The sequence below is a fragment of the Dasypus novemcinctus genome, chromosome 12, assembly GCF_030445035.2.
Source record: "Dasypus novemcinctus isolate mDasNov1 chromosome 12, mDasNov1.1.hap2, whole genome shotgun sequence".
Classification (NCBI taxonomy): Eukaryota; Metazoa; Chordata; class Mammalia; order Cingulata; family Dasypodidae; genus Dasypus; species Dasypus novemcinctus.
This window is the reverse complement of record NC_080684.1, coordinates 5,399,347-5,417,789: the sequence shown is the minus strand read 5'-3', so window position 1 is coordinate 5,417,789 and position 18,443 is coordinate 5,399,347. Positions and strand designations below refer to the sequence as shown.

At 42.9% G+C, this 18,443-nt stretch overlaps 1 pseudogene; it reads left to right on the top strand.

The window, feature by feature from the left end:
• The first annotated feature begins 3,093 nt into the window (after nucleotides 1-3,093).
• On the top strand, nucleotides 3,094-6,760 carry LOC131280775 (thyroid receptor-interacting protein 11 pseudogene; annotated as a pseudogene).
• Nucleotides 6,761-18,443: the final 11,683 nt, after the last annotated feature.

Sequence of the window (18,443 nt, the reverse complement as noted above, 5' to 3'; positions counted from 1 at the left end):
CCACTCTTAGCATTTATTGATTGCTGTACCTAATACATGATACTAAGGAAGAATAGAAATAGGGCCAAAGTAACATACCCAAACCAGTCTAGGGAACCATTCTTAGGAATCCACCAGAACATCCTGACAGCCAACAAATTATAGATGTAACTCAACTTGCATAATAATGTTCCTTAAAATATAGCATGGAAAAAAATCCAAATTCATTGAATTGAATCACTGCCAATGCATAATGCAAACCTTTTAAAGAAATATTACATTTACGTACAACCTACAACATTTTTGTTAATGGAATCACTATATGATGACAGGACTGCTGAATTAAGATTCATATATTATACAAGATCTATGAATGTTATAAATTGAATAAATTGTTAAGGGGATCAAACTGCAAGGGAATGGTCAGAGTTGGAAGGAGAGTTGCTTTTCTGGAAGAGCAAGTTCTGGAAAGGAAGGGGATTCCAAGTCAGATAGGAAACATAAAGGGACAGAGATCAATAAAGAAAAACAACACAAGATATGAGCGGATAAAGAATATGACAGGTAGGTTCTATGACATGTGCAAAGGTCCAGTGGCAGCAAAGAGTGAAACATGAACAGGGAATTCTAAAATAATAGTGTTTTCACTGGGGTAAAGGCTTTAAAGAAGGTTCATCATGAGAATCCTAGGAAAGTGGACATTTTGCACAAAGGCTTGTATGTCAACACAGTGAACCTTATGGTACATGATGGATTATAGACATTGTAACAAGAAAATAAAAGGGGCTTTAGATTATATAAATGGTACATCAAAAATATCAGGGATTCCCATATACCCCAAACTTCCTGCTTCTACACTTTTACCCATTAACATCTTTCATCAATATGGTATATTGGTTGCAATTAATAAACACAGATTGAACTTACCAAATGCAACGGATGTGTCAGGATGATGGGAGTGAGTGTTGCTGGGGGGGGAGGGGTGCGGTGGGGGTGGCAGGGTTGAATGGGACCTCATATTTTTTTAATGTAATATTTTTACAAAACCAATTTTTAAAAAATTAAAAAATAAATAAATAAACACAGATTGAAGCATTGCTGCTAAGAGTGGTGTATAGTTTACGTTACGCTTTACATTTTCGACCACACAATTACCTATGTTTTGACAACTGTACAATGGCTTGTATATGTCATTACAATATCACGCACAACTATCTGAATATCTCAAAAATAATAGGGGCTGAAGACGATGTGTGAAAAAACTATAAATTTATCTCAGTCTGATTTACTGAAGGAGATGTATTAATTCATTACTCTTTCCTTAATTGTAACTATCATGAATTCTAACAAAACTTCTATACCAACACAATGGCTTGGTGATGAGGTAGTACTTGGAAATCCTTAATTTTATGTAAGACTGTCCTGTAAAGCCACAAATTTCTAATGGAAATATTTTTTCAAAAAATTACAAACTATAAAGTATCTCTATGAGAAATAAAAGAGAACCTAAATGAAAAATATAGACTACCTAGATGAACAGAGAGATATAACTTTCTCTTTTTAAAAAAATTCTTTAAAAGATTTATTCATTTATTTATTTCTCTCTCCTTCTCCCGCCCACCCTGCTCCTCTGTGTCTGTTTGCTGCATCTTCTTTGTCCGCTCCTCTTGTTGTCAGAGGGGCTGGAATCCGTGTTTCTGTCACCTTGCTGTGCCAGCTCTCCGGATGTGCGGCACCATTCCTACGCAGACTGCACTTTCTTTGGTGCTGGGCGGCTCTCCTTACGGGGCGCACTCCTTGCGCATGGGGCTCCCCTATGCGGGGGACACTCCTACGAGGGGGACAGCCCTGTGTGGCAGGGCACTCCTTGCGCGCATCAGCACTGCGCATGGGCCAGCTCCACACGAGTCCAGGAGGTCCGGGGTTTGAACCACGGACATCCCATGTGGTAGAAGGATGCCCTAACCACTTGGCCAAGTCCGCTGCCTGAGATAGACCTTTTTGATGGGCTAGAAACCTTAATGTTATGTCAGTTTATTCTGAATTAATCTATAAATTGAACGGCTGCAATGAAAATTGCACTGATTTTTTGGAGAAATTGACAAGTTTATTTTAAAATTGGTAAGAAAAGGTAAGAGAGCTAGAATAGCCCGTGTGAGAATTAAATGAGAAAATGCATACGAAGCACTAGGCAAAGTGTCCAGCACTTGTACTAAAATAAGACAGTCAATAAATACCATAATTAAAATGCTGCATCTTAAAATCGTTACAATTTTGAGCTTCTCACACGTTAATGAGCACAACACCTGCTTATCTTCTTAAACGTTGTTTCTGAATCAGCAGATCTGGGATGTTGCCCGAGACTGCGCATTTCTAAAAGAGGTGAACACACATTTTAAAAATTTGAAATGAATTCCATTTTTTCTATTTTTTCACTTTTTCCTTTCCAAGTATTACAAAATATTTATTTTTGAATAAAAAATATACTTCTAAGAGAAATAAGTACGAGGCATATTCTTGCCCTAAACAGATTAAAATGTAGAGAAAACAAACTAAAAATCAACTGTCATAAAATTGGACTCCAATAAGCCACTGCTGCTCTCAGGGCAGGTGTCCCTGCACTGGGGTGGAGGCGGCAGGAGTTGCCCGTGGAATCGGGGAAAGTCAGGAAAGCAGAGGAAGAAAAAGCCCATTCAGATGGGGGGAAGGTGTGGGAAGGAGCGGAGGCTCCGTGGACCTGACTGAGTCACTGGTGGAGGCCTGTGGTCAAGTCCCAGGCCAGGTCTTGGTGTTTCTGGGCAGAGCCGGGCAGCTGGGGGGAGCCCCTGAAGCTGGTGTTGCCCAGCAACCCCTCACTGTGCTGTGGAATCCTGAGTGCTTAGATTTGGACTAGTTCCGTCAAGGCAGCAGTTGGAGGACACCTGGTGGGAGAGACTGACCACATCGGCTGCTTCACTCAGAGCAGACCGTGTAGGTCCTTGACCCACAGCGATGTCGTCCTGGCTTGGTGACCTCGGCTCCAGCTTGGGACAAACTCTGGGCAGAGTGAGGGGCAGCCTGGCTTTTCTCACTGGACAGAGGTCAAACTTGACAACAGGATTGCTAATGGAAGGCATGGAGGACGTGGAAGCAGCTTTACCTAACTCAAGCAGAGAGGAGAGCGAATCCATTCATTCAACCTTAAAATCAGCGAATGAGAGACTTAAACACTGTGCAGACCTAGAAGAGCAGCATGAAGCCTCACAGCTTCAAGTCAAGCAGCGATCTACAAGTTACCAAAATGAATTACAAGAGGAAGATGTAGACATCAGTCATCTTAGAGTAGGACAGATTGTGCTACAGGAGCAGGTGCAGAATCGGCAGCCAGCCACTGAGTCTGACGTATCTCAACTGTATATGGTAAAGGGTGATCTTCAAGAGGAAACACAACATCATCAGAAGACAACTGAAGATCAAAACCAGAGTGAGATTCAAGTGCTTCAGTTTTTAGAGGAGCACAAAAAGGAAAGGGATGAGTTTCAATACCAGCATGAGCAAATGAATACCTCACAGACCCAGCTTTGCTTAGAGAAGGATGAGGAAACAAGGAATTTGCAAGACACTATTGAACAAGCCAGAACCCAGATGCAGGAAGGAAGACAGGGACTTCAAACAGAAAATTTGGATATTTCTGTTGAAAAGAAAGTTGAGAGCCTTAAAATAGAATATGGAAGGGAAAGGCTTGATTTATCTAAAGGTGAAATTGAAATGTTAGTAAAGGGGATAAAAGAAAGGGAATTAGAGATTAAAATTCTAAATGAAAAGAATATATCTTTAAGAAAGCAGATTGATCAGCTGTCCAAAGAGGAGCTTGTGAAACTAACTCACATAATCCAGCAGAAAGATTCGGAAATACAAGCTCTTCATGCAAGAACCTCTTCAGCTCCCTACACCCAGGATGCTGCTTATCTCCAACAGCAAATGCAGGCCTTTGTCCTGGAGAGAGAACACGTATCAGCTGTTCTCAGTGAGAGGACTAGGGAAAATAGCCACCTAAAAAGAGAATACCACAAAATGGTGGACATAGTCTCTGACAAAGAAGCAGTCCTTAGGAAGCTGCAAGAAGAAAATAAAACCTTGTGCACTCGATTTGAAAGTAGTGACCAGAATATGTTTAGAGAAGCGGTGCATAATTTATCATATATCATTCGAGAAAAAGACATTGAAATAGATGCATTGAGTCAGAAATGTCAGACTTTACTGACTGTTTTACATGCATCCAGCACTGGTAACGAGGACGGAGGTGTTAACAGTCATCACTTTGAGGAGATACTGCAGGAACGGGATAAATTAAAGCAACAAGTAAAGGAAATGGAAGGGTGGAAACAGCAAGTGATGACCACAGTACAAAACATACACTGTGAGTCAACCCAAGTACAGGAGGAATTTCATCAACTTCAGGCTCAGGTTTTGGTTGACAGTGAAAATAATTGTAAATTCCAAGGAGAGCGTACTGAACTAATCCAACGGTACAAGCAGAACGAAAGCAAACTCAAAAATTTTGGGAAGAAATTAGCACAAGTTCAGCACAGCCTAGGGCAGCTTTGCAACACCAAGGATCTTCTTTTAGGAAAACTTGATATCATTTTACCACAGCTCTCCTCTGGACCATCACCTGTTTCACAGTCAGCAGAATCTCTTAGGGACACTAAATCTGATGTAATGAGGGAGCCTTCTAAATTACTTCAACAAGAGTTACAAGAGTTAAGAAAATCACTGCAGGAAAAAGATGGAACAATCAGCACTCTACAGGAAAAGAATCACAGATTATGTCATTTAATTGCTGCCACCCCAGAGCTAGAAGGAAAAGAACATGAACAAAATGATCCAGAAGTTAAGGAGATAAAGGACAAACAAGATGTTTTTAAAAAGTTACTTAAGGAAAAAGACCTCTTAATCGAAGCCAACAGTGCCAAGTTCCTTTCGTTAAATGAGAATTTCACTAACAAAGTGAAGGAAAATGAACTTTTAAGGCAGGCAGTGACAAACCTGAAGGAGAGAATATTAATTTTAGAAATGGACATTTCTAAACTGAAAGAGGAAAATGAAAAAATAGCAGAAACATCCAGGGTAAAGGAAACAGAACATCAAGCATTACAAGAGGCTAATACCATGATTTCAATCATGCTGCAAGAAAGGGAGTTTGAGTGCCAGGCAATGAAGGAGAAGGCTCTTGTTTTGGAACAACTACTCAAAGGAAAGGAACAGGACAAGACTGGGGAGTTAGATCAGCTTTTAAATGCAGTGAAATCCATGCAGGAGAAGGCAGCTGTGTTTCAACAGGAGAGAGATCAAGTCCTGTTGGCCCTGAAACAGAAACAAATGGAAAACAGTGCCCTGCAGAATGAGCTACAACATTTACATAACAAGGAATTACACTTAAACTGGGAGCTAGAGAGCCTGCATAAGCATGTTTTAGAATCACAAGACTCTTCTACTCGTGAAGCTTTGGCTGCAGAAGACAGGGAGAACAGCCTAAGAAAGAAAGTCACAGCACTGGAAGACAAGCTACTTTCATCCTCTGATGCAATGACGGACGCAAGGCGTCAAGCCAGTTTGCAGGTAGCATCATTGCAGCTCCAACTGAATGCAGTCTCTGCACAGAGGGATGAAACTGCACAGCAGCTTTCCATCTCACAAGAACAAGTAAAGCAGTATGCTCTCTCCTTAGCCAACCTGCAGGGGGTACTAGACCGTTTCCAGCAAGAGGAAAAAGCCATGTATTCTGCCAAACTAGCAAAGCAAAACCACCTTCTGGGGGAATGGAAAACAAAGGCAGAAAATCTGGGAGGAAAACTTTCATCATTACAGGAACGTTTGGATGAGGCGAATGCTGCATTGGACTCAGCAACAAGACTGAGAGAACAGTTAACTCTGAAGGAAGAACAAGTTAAAAATCTTAAAACACAAAATGCATACCAAGAAGAAAGGCTGGATGAGGTACAAAAGAAATTGACGAATGTACTAAAGAGCACGGAAGGAAAAGTGGACAAAGTCCTAATGAGAAAGCTCTTTATTAGATACTTTCAGGCACCAAAAACCAAGCGTTCTGAGGTATTAAGATTAATGGGAAGCAGTCTGGGTATGAAAAAGGAGGAAATGGAAGAGTTGTTCACTGATGGCCAGGGTGCAGTTACCAGGTGGATGAGTGGTTGGCTTGGAGGAGGATCAAAAAGTGTTCCCAATACATCTCTGAAACCTAGTCGACAGCGTGTACTTCATAGTTCTTTCTCAGAACATTTTCTGAAATTTCTACAGAGTCTCATCCATCTGTGCCACCACCAAAACTTTCTGCTCATGATATGAATCTCCAAGATCCATCAGGAAGGACCCAACGAGCCACAAATGTACCACCACATTGTAAATATACAGCAGCGTCCAGAACCAGTACAAGAGCACCTGAGAATCCATTCTTAGCTCCCTGCTCTGCAGCGGTGCCTCTAATCAGCCTTGCTAGACTCGGGACTGGTGGGCCTGGGAATCTTCTTTTGAAACCCGTCTCAGATGTGCTGCCCACATTTACAGCTCTGCCATGCTACCTGACAACACCGCTGCAATTATACTGAAAGACTCTGAAGCAAAAGGCAATCAAGCCAGAAATAACTATACCACTGTGAAACAGGCAAGCCACCCTTAACAATTGTGTGTATATATGTATATATTTTATCATAATGTCACCTTGTAGAAGAAGTCAGGTGTTCGTTTGTACCTGTACTGTCCTTATATTTAATAAAACTATCTATCTTTATACTTGTAGAAATTGCAGGTGTCATAGAACAAGTGTGCCATATAATCTCCCTTTTTCCCCTCTGATTTAAACCCTTTCAAACTTAATTGTCTCTCTTTTACCATAATTGACAAAAAAAAAAAGAAATGCAAACATCCATAAAGCAGCTCTTCATTTCCTTCTCTGATTATTTTATGAGAGACAAGCCCTATGCCTGGTTGCCCACAGCACATCTCCAGGACACAGTAGACTCTGGAGGGGAAGGCAGGGATCTCGGCAGAGACAGGCAGCCAGCTGTGCCATGGGGCAGGACCTGAGGATCACCAGGGGTTGACAATGTGAGAAAGCACCTCGGCTGGTGCACCGAATTGCACAGTTCATATCTTCAGAAACGTAAGTTTTATGCTAAATAAACCTCTATTATGACTTACTTGCTTGAATTAAAAGTGCAGGAAGAATTCCTGAGTATTCTATGCATTAGGCCTGGCTCCCAGTGCAGGACAAGGGTGCTGACATCCAGGCTACAGGCCAGCGAGGACAGATGGAAGAGTGGGATGAGAGAGAGGGGTTACTGGCAGGGCCCTGTTTCTTCTCCTAGGAACACCCCACATCACCGTTCTCACTCTGATCGATACATACTCAGTAACTTCATGACACCCAGGCAAGTGGATGTAAGAACCTGCTCCTGAAACTGATCCCCCGAGAATTAGCACGGGGATCCCCACACCCATGGTCCTTCCTCTCCTGACTCTCACTCCTCGGCTCCCCTCCCCCTGGGGCCCATCCCAGTGAATACATGGCCACTGCCACCACCCGCTCGACTAAGACAAATTCTATTTTGGCTCCAGGAAGACATGCCTGCCTTGTTGCTGTCATAGCCTCTGGATCCCCTTCCCGATTCCATGTGCCACCGCCTTGCAGTCCATCCATGTCATCTCACCTTTTTCCCCTATCCACAAAATCCATTCCTAGAGCCCACTGCTACCACACTAGATTCTGCTTTATAAATTTGCTTTATGAATCAACCTGTTCCTCTGTCTCCACCCCATCTGTTTGTGGGAAATCTATGCCGGAATCAGGAGTTTCAGCTCACCCAACTTCATAGCCTCTAAGACCTTCCTGTCTGATACAGTGACACTCACATGCAAAATGATGGGATTGACATAATGAAACTACTCCATTCCTACCCTTCATTGTACCAGATGGGTTTCTCTCATTAATATTCTTATTCTCTGTGTAAGAAGAAACTCTATGGGATGACAATATTAAAATAAATTATGTTTTACCATGGAGAAATATCACTGATGCACAAAAGGCCAACTGATCTGAATGCCTTGGAATTTCTTGTTGGTATTAATCTATAGCTCTTCTGGCCATATTTTACATGTACACACAAAGATATGGAGATAGCGAATGGGTCCCAGGGTCCAGCGTCTGTGCATGTGCAGGAATGCAGGCCAAGTGAGTTCCTCTCCCTTGGAAAATGCTGAAATCACATAAACAGGTGAAGCACTAAGTATTTCATCAAGAGTCATGGGTACTCCATGGGACAGTGGAAAGCTGAGTGCCCTTCCCAAGAAAACCTAATGAACGTGCCTCTATGACACAAACACCTGAGATCTGAGGGCTCAGTAGTCATCAGGAGAGAAGGCAAAGGTGGTGAGGCAGGGAGTGCGAGGCCAGAACCAGGTCGGTCCTTCAGGGAGCCCAGGAGGGGCTGGACTGAGTGGGATCAGGACCAACGAGCTGAAGCTCTTCCCAGGTGCAAGGAGTGGAGGGAGGGACGGGCCTTCCTGCCAGGGTCCTGGGCTTCCTCTCTCATCTCACCTCCAGCTTCAAGTTTCTGGCTCCCTCCCTACTCTGAAAATCACAAGCTATGTTCTTAGAGACATGCCCATCAGTGTGGGCAGAGCCTAGACTGACACTGAGCAAGGTGGAAGACATCATGACTTTCCCTTTTGCCTTTCTTCTGTGCCCTGGGAGCCCCAGCACGGCCCCCAGTACCTTTCCTCTACTGACTCAGAAGAGATATGAGGGAAATGACTTAACACAGGGTTTAATGGGATTCAGGAGAGAATGAAGAGAAGCTATACAAGTTAAAATAGTGATGACTGCTTTCTAATATGGACACTGTGATGGTGATACATATCCAGTGAATAAAGTGAATACCTGTGAATTTTACACTAGAAATGTTCCAAGTTTAAGGCATAATTCAAGGAAACGAGTTGAACAGGGAAATCAAACATTGCCAGAAGAAAAGAGAAGGGGCTTGAGTTATGAATTACAGAGGTAGAAGAGGAAAACTGGGGGCATTCACTATCCACTTGGTAGTAATAGTTACACAGATATATGTCTATATATTTCCTGTGTTTTTTATTGCAGTAAGTTATTCACGGGAAAAGGAATAGACTTTAATTAATTTTGAACTCTAAATGTTCTCACCAAGGGAGTGTTTGAGTAGGTGAAAGCTCTCTTGCACCTCTGCTCTTTTCAGGGTTCCTTCCAAAATCCTCGAGTTAACTTGACCCATTTACCTGGAATTTCTGCATGGTAATGAACTTGGTCAAAGTGTGGACATTTTCCCCCCCAAATTTCTGAAAATTATGCCTATGAAGTTTATTTATTGATCATTTTCTATTGTCAAGTAATGCTTTACCTAAAATTTTCCTTGCATTCTCCACAATTTCACTATTACCTTGTCAGTATAGATTCCCTTTTTTCATATAAAGTATTTGTTGTAGGGTTCCATTGGCTGCTCCCACCCCATAGACTATGACACTACTTCATCAGCACCTAAATTTAACACTGAGCCCCTGGGAAGGAATGAGATTTATCCAGCACTCCACTTCCAGAACCAAGCATGTTGCACTCTGCTGTTATACAACCCAATGCTATGTTGTAAAGACTGGTTCTGAGAATGAAAACATACCAATGTTATAACACTATAAATAATTCTGAAAAGTCTTGAAGAATGTAAAGATTTTAAACTGAAGTAATATAATACAGGAAAGACTAAAAAATGGTGACACAATCCCGGCATACAAATGAAATGGCCTGCATTTCAACAGAAAGTTACTTTTTCAACAATTTATTTAAGGGAGAAATATGGAATACCTTGACAGAGCCAGTACCAAAATGGCTGCACAACAAAATGAATTCTGAGTATTCTCATTGACTAGTGCCTCAAAACTTCTTCATTATGTTATTATTACTGATTCAAGTGTTATAAAATTTTAGCAATCTTGCCATAAACACAGTCTTCATTAATAAAGGAAGTTTGAGATCACTTTTCAGTTTCCTATAGCCGTATTTTTCACACCCTTCAACTGCCTAGTGCTACAATTGCTAATTAATTAACAATGCAGGCAATTCTTAATAGACAAATAGCTAATCTAAGGAACTGTCAGGTATGAGGCAACCTAATCCTGGATGGGGTATTCAGCAGAGGACAGTGGTGTTAGTCCTGTGGGACAAGGAGGACTTAAAGCATGAGGATCAACTCAGAAAACTCTTTCTGTCCAACTGACTTCTAGGAAATCGCTGATTGGTGAATCCTTTCCACTGAGAGACAATAGCCCATTCACCAAACAGACACACACCAGGCTGCTCAATTCAGTGATCCCTGGGCTGGTATTGAGACGTCACGAGTAGAAATGTCCCCTCCATTTCTAATTGCTCAATTTGAAAGGAAAAGTTAGATGTGCACTACATACTGCATCATTAAGGTTCACCTTGAGAGTGTGTGTCTACCTGGAGCTTCCTTTGCTGACACATCTTGGAGAAAACATGATTCCTATCACCGAGAACAGATCCAGGTTTCTGCATTACTCATGAAATCACTGCTTCTCCCACTCTCTACCAGGGATCTCTGGACCTGGGACTGTCGGTGACTTCCCACTGGTGGGCATGAATTTAAGCAGTGGGGAGACCATGGTCACAGCTTGTAGGTCTGCATAATAGGCCTGAACTCTAGGGGTACCTTTGACTACACAGCACTCCACAACTGAGGATTCTCGTGGCAACCTCAGGAATCAGCACATCCTCCTAGGGTCAACTTTCCAGTCCTTCCATGCTCTCACTGTGCCATCTTCTTGCTTCTCCCCAAGGTAATCCTGTACACCATCACCTTCCCTCATTAACTGAAAGGATTTGTAATTCTAGAAACCACTTACATGATTAAGAAACTTTGTATATCCTTCAAGTCTTTATTCCGATTCTGATCCAATTCCTCAAAAGAAATTATGTTGTCCTGCCCCATGCTACAGATGGAACTGGTAGAATTCATTGTCTCATGCTTTCTGCAGCAACTACAAAATGTAAATCTGATAGCCCGATGGTCTCTGCTATAAAATCTTGGCTTACCCTGAGCAATCATGTTCCTCCTTCACTCTCCTTCTATCTCACTACCTTCTCTCCCAGGCTTCCATGATTATCACCTGCCTCCAGATGATCTCCTTACTTCCCAAACTCTGCCACCAAAGAAAGAGTTTTCAGTCACCCAAGATATCTACACTATATCTTTTTCCTTTCAATTCAATTAAATAATATTATTGAATAACCATCTTAAAATATTTTACATTCAAGTCCATCAGTTCTAGGAACTGCTTTTATGTATCCACGTTTCAAGCTCAAATCATGTTTTTATTGCTATTCCCTTTCGGTGAACATGCATATACACATTCCTACATATTATAAAAGAGTACATGTATATTCTGAGATTTTTTCTGCTTCAGAATGTGCTTGAAACTGTGAACAGAACATGCATTGTCCATCTCTGTAAAGGTCTCAGTCTGAGAATTTCCAGACAAAATTGGGACCACTCTGTAGAGGCCCGTGTTCTCAAGGAAAAGGAGGAAGTGGGTAATCCTGGCATGGACATAGGGGTATCATCTAAGAAACTACTTTCTTCTCTCCATCTCATGTGGCATCAAGTAATAGGCCTGTACACTTAAAGACCTTTATAACTTATGATTCTATGCAAAGCCCTTTAATTTAATATCACATTTCTTATACACACACATATGTACAGAGCGTCAAAAATATATTGTACATATAAATGATGAAACAACAGAATAATGCATGATTTTTTTCATACAAAGTGTACTCATGATACATTAATTTAGAAAAAATATTTCAGGCATGTATCAGTCATTCATTAGCATATTATTTTTCCCTAAATAGACAATGTTATAATATAAATGCATCATCAAGCTCCCCATTAGAGTGAACTGAGATGCCAGTAGATGAGCAAAAACATCGTGTCCCCCTCCTCCTGCGTGCTGCAAGCCACAGGTTTCTCAAGGCTGAGCTTGGCTGACAGTCCTCACAGAGAGGCCACACCTCCTCAGAGCCGTGTGTGGGTGAAGTCCAGCAAGCTCCCACTGCCTGCACCTCGCCCTGCTTGCCCTGCCAGAAAAGGCTTCCTCATCAGCGTGACTTGTGCTTGAGGAGTAAGAGTGCCTCTTACTGGTAGTGAAGGCCCACGTGCTCCTTCAGTGCCAAGCACAAAGGAAAAGACAGGAACCCCCTTCCAGAACAGGCTTCAGGCTGCTGGCTTTCTGATTCCCAGGTTCCTGGGGAGAGGCTGGGACATGAGGGGGATGGACAGTGCTGGGAACACGATCCAAGTGTCCCAGCCCTCCTCCCAGGCAATGCTTACCCACCTCCTAGGCCACTACCCCCAGGCCAAGCACCAGAAGAATTCACTTTTAACCCAGGCTATACTCAGGCTCTAATTCTAACCCCCTTCCCTTGAGCTAGCATTTCCTGCCTATTGAGGTACTGTATAAATTCACACCTGCACCTTCCACGAGGGGCCAAAGTCCTTCAGACCCCCTCCGTTCAGAAAGCATCCCCATAATAAACTTCTGCCTGCCTGCAAGCCTCAGTTTCTGGGCCCAAGTGAGTGCCACTTTTTTCTCGAACAGGCCCAAATCAATAAATTCATCCTGACCCAAATTTCTTTTCAGAGATCTCGAAACTGTAGCTTCAAGAACAAAACCTTCTTTCTCCACAAAATACTTAAGGGCTTAAAAACACTCTAGGCCAGATCCCTGCCTCTTATGAACATTGAAAGAGTCATACCATGGGATGATATTTTGGATCACTATTGCCAACTCATGCTGAAGCCAGCTAGTAAGACAGGGAGTCAAGAGTCAGATCTGGAACCTGGCAAAGAGTCCACGGGGACATCAGTAACCTCAAGATGGCTGCGGGACCCCACAAACGGTTCTGCCATCCAGAAGACCATTTCCTCCACGAGCCAGGAGAAGCCCAGGATATTCCCCAAGGACTTAATAATTGGGCCCTCCTGGGGGATTGATGGGAGAGGAAATCAATCAAAACAACAAACAGCTGCAACACGTACCCTACCATTAGCAAAGTGTGGAATAATTTACAGTTTGAACGCAAGCGCCAAGCTCTCTTGCTCTCTTGCCTTCCCCGTCTCAGTCCCAGTGCTGGGTTGCCCTGCTTCTGCCTTCTGCACCCTTCTCCCGCTGAGTTCTACCACATGGATCAACATGCAAGTCAAACCTGGACACTTATAAACTATAATGAGAAATTGTAGTCTGTAACTCAGCCTGCTTGATCACTTCTCAGCATCTTTCTCTCTACTTGGGACCTGTGATCTGTCATTTTCTCCCATTTCTCTTCCCACCCGACCTGAATAAATTATTGGTCTAACTCAACAGATGTGCTCTTCTTTTTTCCCCTCGATGAGCTCTTGAAATTCATTTCTGCAGCTCAGTCAAGAACCTAGACAAAATCTGGTAACAATGCCATGAACTGTCAGTAGCCTCTTGATTAGTGGAAACAGAGGGTCCTTAAAGTCCTTGAAAATAATCAGAGGGCAGAGTCAGTTTTACAACTCCCACCGGAGAAGCTAGCTATCTTACATAGAGATGGGGATTCTCTCTCTGAATGATGAGATCATTCTCCTTGTAAGAATTTCAAACCAAAGGATGAGACGTCACTCGTTGCTGAGGGCAATCTCCTCATTGATTGTAGAAGTATTCTGCCATCTATGCCATCAACTCACTGATTAAAGTCCAGGAAAGACCCTTATATTGAAATTAGCTCAGTGCTTTCTTGACCAAACAAATGCACACTTCACCTGACTGAGATGACAGAGTCTACCCATTACACCAGCTGAAAATGGGCAAGGTAGAGACTTAAACCTTGAGGCTTTTCCTATCCTGCTTGAGCCCTGAATCTCAGCAGAGGTGCAAGAACACCTACTCTCCAGATCATTGAATTTGCCCAGAGCAACTAACAAAATGATCCCAAAAGGCAAGGAGTATCTACAACTGCAAGCAAAACATTTCCTTCATCTGCCCTATAAGATCTAAGCCTCCATGCTCTCTGAAGGAGAGCAAGCATCACTATTCCACACTCAAGATAGAGGAATGAACAAACATAAGCAAGGATGCAACCATGGACCAAAGTAGATCTTGTATCATTCAAATAACAGAAACTTTTTAGTGCTGATGCAACGGAAGTGGTCACCAGACTTTCTTTTGGGAGGGGGAGAGAAGAGAAGTTGGAAATCAGGACATTTTTAGGGAAACTGAATTGTTCTGCATGACATCGTAATGATGGTTATGAGCCATTACACATTCTACCAATACCTATAAAATTGCATGCTGAAAAGTGTAAATAAAATCAAAACTATAGAGGATAGAAGTAGCAGTGCACCAATATTCATCAATTCTAATATATGTAACATACAAATGGAAGAAAGTATTCATAGGGGAAATGGGAGAGGCAGACAGGTAGGTTATACTGAGAGCTGTCCCCTTGGTGGACTGATACAAAAGTCTTTACTTAAGAAGACACATGGAAGAGGAGGGAGCTCTGTTTTGTTTCATCCTGGGGCCATGGAGAGAGAGGAGTCACACACCTGTCACTTTGCAGCTGAAGACAACAGAGCAGCTGAGCAGCTGAGCAGGCCTGGAAGGAACGAGCCCTATGACAGAGACTGAGGCAGGAAGCCCAGGGAGCCCAGGCAGAGGTCTCCTCCCTACGGCTTCCACTCAGGGCAAGTGACTCTCCTGAGAAAACATTGAGCAGGACTCTTAGGGCCTTGTAACTGTAAGCTTTACCCCAAGTAAATACCTTTATAAAAGCCAACAGACTTCTGGCACTTTGCATCAGCACCCCGTTGGCTGACTAATACAGCTATAGTCTTTTTTCTTTTTTTCATATTAACGAACATATGGATTAGTGAGAGTGTGAAAACTGAGAATACTCGGAAATAACTGGTGTTGTTGTGAACCGGCCAACCGTATTTCAGAATATTTTGGCTGTTCCCAATGTGTTAAAAATAAAATTTTCATACATCTGGAAAATATCATGTGCTGGCGAGCATGTTCATAAATAATCAACATAGGATGAATCTACTAGTCTCTGACAACTTCCACCTTGTGTTTTACACATCAGTTTGCAAGGAAAACCACCTTTTCTCCAGAGCTCTGCAGTCACCCTGCTCTGCCACAAACAATGATCTCAGTCTTGTTTTCATCATTCACCAACAAGGGCAGCCAATCCTCACAACTTGTGTATGTGAATTTTAAATAAATGAACTAGAAGGGAAGCTGGCCATTATTAAAATCAAGGAAGTTTTTCTGTTTCCAGCTCATTTCCAGTCTCCTAAGCCCTAAGGCTCTGACAGGGAAATCATTAGTAACTGGCCTCCCAGCCAGGGGCTCACAGGCGGGCTCGGTTCAAGCACAGCCCTAATCAGCACCCGCTCCTTCAGTCCTTTCCTTGACAGAAATACCTGAACACAGACATATCCATGGGCCACAGATCTGTTACTAGGGTTGTCCTGATGGACATACACCTCCCTGGAGGCATGAGATTCCTATGCTATTTTGAAGAGGATAAATTTTCGAATCAAAACAACACATATTTCCATCCTTAGAATTCTGGTATTTAAGTCTGAAATAGAATTCAGATTCACTGCGCCAAATCATGGTATTTATAGGAATGTATCTCCTCTACAGACTCTAGGAGAGAATCTAGTTTCAGCTTCCAAAGTAGGGTTTCTTGAATTCTCTCACTCACGGCCTCTTAGGCCATGTTGAAAACTGATGTAATCAGTCTACTTCAGCAGTTACATTGTCTTGTTATGTCCTGCAACCTAATAGCCCTCTCATCCTCAAATAAGGACACTTGTCAGTAAGTATAGGGCCCACTGAAAACTCCAGGAATTCTCATCTCAAAATCTTGAATCATACCTGCAACGACCCTCATGCCATATCAGCCATCATTCACAAGTGTCTTGTTGAAGGACCTAGATATATTTGGGGCTACATAGTCTGCCTAATACATTGCCTTGGTGGACGAATCCTCAGGTGTTACCTTCTCAGTGGTCATTTTATTTTCTAGTGGACAGTAAATATGTGTGTTATTGTGTGTGTGTTTGTCTTTGATGTTTAAATCATTTTTCATAGGCACGCATGTGATCCATCTGGGCCTCTCAAAATGTGTGTATTGCTGTTCTTTACGTTTGTAATCTGGAAGTATGTAACGAAGAAATTATGCAAACAGCACCTTCTGAAGCAGAAGGCCTCTGTTAGTCTGGTGTATGCCCACTGTGGGTAGATATCCTTGTCAGCCCATGGGGAACAATGTCCCAACTGAGCTTCCCCATAGCTAAGAAGGGCTCTCCCACATGCACACGAGGACCCCTGCTTCCTGGGTAAGGACAGATCCAGAATGGGAAAGTTTATGACTCTTCTCTGTGAACTGGGTGTGTGCTCAGGGAGATCATCTCATGGACTTGGAACTCCTGGAGTTCGTAAGTGTCTTAGGGATTGGTGGGTATCGAGATGAATGGTGAGTTTTCATCTCACTCACTGTGGCAGACCTTATCCTCAGGTGTCCCATGTCAGGTACAGCAAGGGATGTCCAGCCCACATCAGGTGAAACGCTCAAAGACCCTTTTGTCACCTCCTATTTTGGTAGGTTCTTCATCACAGCGAGTGTTCCAACTAAGTCTGGATCCATCAGTCCTGAGAGTACCATCATGGTGGATGAGTGGCACTGCATTTAGTTCTACTGCCTACTCCAAACCTTTCGACCAGAGCAGAACATCTATTCCAGAGATATGCCGAAGAACCAGCTCCTGTTTCAGCTGAGCTCCATGACTGTCTTGGAAAGAGCAGTGTATCACTGTTTAAGAATCACTGTGAGAGAAATGTAGTGGGATTCCAGGCACCAATGCCCCCGCACAGCTGGCACAATGGGGATGGCCACTAGGTGGAGTAAAGGATCCATGAATCACGGAAGCCCATCTGATGAACCAGGGCAGAGAGAGCTTAAGTAGGACCTTCTTGAATTAGCCTGATTATTTCTTCTCCTTAGAGAGAAAACAACTTACCAATAGCGTCTACCTTTCTAAAATGTATGGGTATGTTTGCAGGTGCTAACCTAAGTATATGGGATACTGTGTTTGATATTCTATATCAATATGTACGTAACACAGGTTATTCTATGCACATTTCCATGGGTTCATGTGTTTGCATTAGCATGTACGTAGCTACGTTTTACTTGTGGGAAATGATGTGTGTGTGTCTGTGTGTGTCTAAGTTTCTTACTGTGGGAAAGAGTGTGTATTAGCTTGGGTGTAGTACTGTACGTGAATCTTACTATACGTGTTAGGCTGGGGTGCTTCTACTGGGTGTCTGAGTGTGGGTTAGCGTGTGACTGTGTTAGTGGTTTACGGCAATGAACACATGCCATTTATGGATCCTAATGTCTACATTCTTATGTGTTTATGTGGCTGTACATTGGTGAATGTGTAAGTGTGATTATGGTTTTGTGTCTTTTATCCCATTTCAAATTGGATGATTTGACTAAAGGACAGGACCATATATTTCTTCATAATTCCTAAATTTCCAAAACAAAATTCACATGCTGCACAAGTATGCCTAAAAATCTGAAAGTTGTCATTTGATGACATCTCCCCAATGGATTTTCAAAATTTCATCCCTGGCATGAATGCTTCTGGTTTCCAACTACTTTGTTTCTGAGCCCTTGGCTCCATGGCCTCAATTTCTCCTGAAACTTGCCTTGGACTCAGTCTTCCTAACCTCCCCTGGCACTGATAAGCTTCTGGCCCCTGGAATCCATGTGGCTGGGTCCCCTTTTCACCTGCTTGGCTAGAGAAGCTGGACTCCATGGTTCCAAACGCTCCCTCTACCTGCAGCAGGTCCTGCCCTGGCACTCAGTAATGTTGAGGTCCCCTGCACTTATCCTTGGGTCCCTGGTCTCCATCCCACCCTTGTTCACATCCCTGGACACGATGATCTTCACGTACCCTTGCACCTACCCTGTACCTACACTTTGATTCAGTGATCTTTACCTTTCCCTCACCTTCTCTTTGACATGATCCCTGAGGTGCATCTTCTTGACTTCCACCTGCATGAACCCTGGTCTTGAATTATGGGCTTGGTGTTACTGAGACAAACTTACCATCAATCCTGCTGTTCCTGTACAGCTGTAAGTCTGATCTCCTACATTCTTCTCTCTAATATGCGTCCACACGGCATATCTTCACTGGTTTTGAGCATACAGGCTGATGGATGTAGGTGACAGCTAGAACTGTCCTTGGCAGGCAACTTGGACAGGGATGGCTGAGCTATAGCTGTGAGTCAGTATGGCTACTATCGCTAGCCAAGTTTTGCAGCCCTTG